Genomic DNA, 3,154 nt, shown 5'->3' on the forward strand with positions numbered 1-3,154 from the left:
GTGAGTTTTAAGACACCAGGCCCAGACCCGAACCACGGTCGACTACGTGGGAGTCCAGCAACATAGCCATTACGCTAACTGCTGGTTCCCTGGTCATTATTTCTTTAAACATATTTTCTTCTCTTCACCATTTTCTGGGCCTCCAATGACACATATTATTAGGTTGCCTTATATCATCTCACAGGTTATCAAGGATCAGCTTTTTTGTGTTATTGTTTTGTTTTGTTTTTCTCATGCTTTTTTCTCTGTGTGCTTCAATTTGGATAACTTGTATTGTCCTGGATTCAAGTTTACTAATTTTTTGCTTCTGTGGTGTTTAATATTCTGTTAATTCCACTCAGTAGGTTGTTGACATACATATTCTTAACTTTAGAATTTCTATTTGATTTTTTATTATACTTTCTGTCACTTTTTTTTATTTATGATCATGGTTTTCTATAAGTCCTTGAACATATTAGTAATAGGTGTTTTAATGTTCTATTCACTAATTCCATCATCTATGTCATTTCTATGTCTGTTTCCATTGACTTATTTTTCTACTAGTTATGGGTTATGTGTTCTTGCTTTGTTCACATGTGTAGAAATTTTGTATTGGCTACTGGAAGTTATAAAGGTCAAATTGTTCAGTCTCTGGATTTTATTGGCCTTCTTTTCAAGAATATTGAGTTTCGTGCCAATGGGCAGTTAATGTATTTGTGGATCAGACTAGTCTTTTCAAGACTTGTTTCAAAGCTTTGTTAGGACACATCTAGAGTAGCCTTTTCTTAAGACATGGCCTTCTTTGGTCTCTATTGAATGCTTTAGTGATGAACAGGGTCTCTTCATTCTGGGAGATTGGAATTCAATGGTCTCTAACCCTACTTTGTCTGTCTTACAAAGTTCTTTGGCAGTTGCTTGTCTCTGTCTTAGTGGGATATCCCTTGGCTTATGCATAGCTTAGCATTCAGTCAAAGACTCAAGTGGGCCCCAGGAGGATTTTGGACCTCCATTTTATGGATTGCTGCCTCCTCTTTAGGGCTCTGTCCGCAAGTTCCAGTCAGCTTGGCCTCCTGAACTCCCTCATCTGTCCCTTCTACTCAGTGAGATGGCCACACTCTGTCTGCCCTGCCTTTGGTAGAAAGCCTTGTTTGCTCCATCCTCCCAGGAATTATTGTCCCCTGATACATGTTGCACAATGTCTAAGAACAGCTGTTTCTGGTGGGTTTTGTTCAGCTTTTTAGTTGCTTACAGTGGGAGGAGAAGCCTGGTACTGGGCCAGCAGGTGGTATGGTGGTTAAGTGCTGGATCCCACATGGACCAATGTACAATGTGAGTCCTGGACCCAGAGGCTTGAAAAACAAGCTAGCAGCTTTCTCGTTCTCTCCCTCTTTCTCTCTCTCTCTCTCTTTCTGTCTCTTTGCAGTGAGGGCACACAGCCTATAGCAAAAATATAAAGAATTTTTAAAACTTAAAAAAAAAAAAAAAGAAGAAGAGCTGCCTAGTATCGGCTACTTTGTCATAGCCAAAATATCTGTATTTTAGATTCTCAGTTAAGTGGAGATATATAGGTGCTTTTTGTTTATTTGAAATATATGTTCCTCTTTGTCAACCTGAAATGGCCCCTAATTATTGCTAGGGATCCTGGGCTTTGCAGTCAGACAGACTTGGATTCTATTTCTGACTAGGCCACTTACTAGCCAGGTGACAATGGGAAAAACATCAGTCCTCCCAGTTAAGTGGGAACAATGATAATGATCCTTTAGGGAGGTTCTATAAGAATGCAATTAAGTAATGCATGTGAATCCCCTAGCATGAGGCCTGCAACACAGTAAGTGCTGAATAGGTAGTAATGACAACAAGGAGTGGCTTGCTTCCTGAACCCACCTCCTGTCCAGCAAGGCCACTATCCTCTGGCCCATCTAGTGGCCTGTCCCGCCCTGGCCTCCACTCACCCAGCACAGAGGATTCTCTGTCCTCAGGCCCACTTACAGCCCTGTATCATCCAAGGTCAATGGGAGCCTTTTCCCAGCTTCCCAAGGACTGGGCAGGGGCTCCTGTGGAACCCTGCAGTGAGTAATAGGTCAGCCAATGCCAAGGGCCTGAGAAGAAAGGATGGTTGTTGTGCCCCTTCTGCCACCCATACACTGCTTGTATCCCCCAAGGAGGAGGGAAACAGGCAAGCAGTCACTGCCCGCTTGGCCTGGTGGGGAGGACAGCCATGCCCTGCAGCCTTAGCTCACCCTTGGCCTTGAGCACATGGGAAGACTCTGACCCCAGTACCCCGGTGCTAGGGCCTACAGGGTCTCCAGCCTCCCCATCCACCATAGGTTTGGGAGCTGAATGATAGGACAGTGGTATCACCTCCAAGTCCTCATGGAATAGGGAAGGGAGAGGATCACAGGTGGCCACGGAGAGGCCACTCCTTCAGGCTCTCGCTTTTCAACTCTCAGAGGCCGAACGTTTCACCCGGTTGGTGGGAAGCCTAAGGAAGTGGGCTGACCATGCAAGTTCCCACTTTAGTTGTCTGCACCTCAAGTCCTCTACATGGCCCAATAGAACATGGGTCCCCAGGCCCACATGGCCAGTGAGACTAGGCTCATGGTTGCCCAGACACGTGGGAGAGGGGATGCCTGCCACCATTCTGCAGATGTCCCAGCTCCTGCCCTCATGGAGCATGCATTCCAGTGGGAAGAGAGAAAGCAGATGAGATAAGGAGAATGGTACAAGGCTTGGCAGATTCCAGAAAGCACACACACACAAACACAAAAACTAAGACACAACAGCTCAGCCTGCTGGGCCTGTGGGTGCAGTACCCGCAATGGCCTCTAAGGGACAGCAGCCACCCACCTTTCCCAGGAGCCTCCTGGAAAGTGAACCGGCCACCCAAGTGGCTCCAATGTTCAGGAGGCAGGCCACAGGGGTCAGTTCTTAGTCTCCCCCTCCGCCAGGAGGACTGACAGTCCATTTGGCCCATCCCTGTGATCGCCTCTGCCTGGCCCAGGTGACTGTGGGAGTGTCTTTGGGCTGCTATAACAGAGGCCATAAACTGGGTAGCTTAAAACAATAGAAAAAAATTTCTTCCCAACTCTGGAAGCCAAATCCAGGTGTTAGAAGGGTTGTGCTCCCCCAGGAGACTCTAGAGAAAGACTTTTCCTTTTTTTTTTTTTTTTTTTTT

Source organism: Tupaia chinensis, unplaced genomic scaffold (assembly GCF_000334495.1).
Source record: "Tupaia chinensis unplaced genomic scaffold, TupChi_1.0 Scaffold138365_1, whole genome shotgun sequence".
NCBI classification, from domain to species: domain Eukaryota; kingdom Metazoa; phylum Chordata; class Mammalia; order Scandentia; family Tupaiidae; genus Tupaia; species Tupaia belangeri.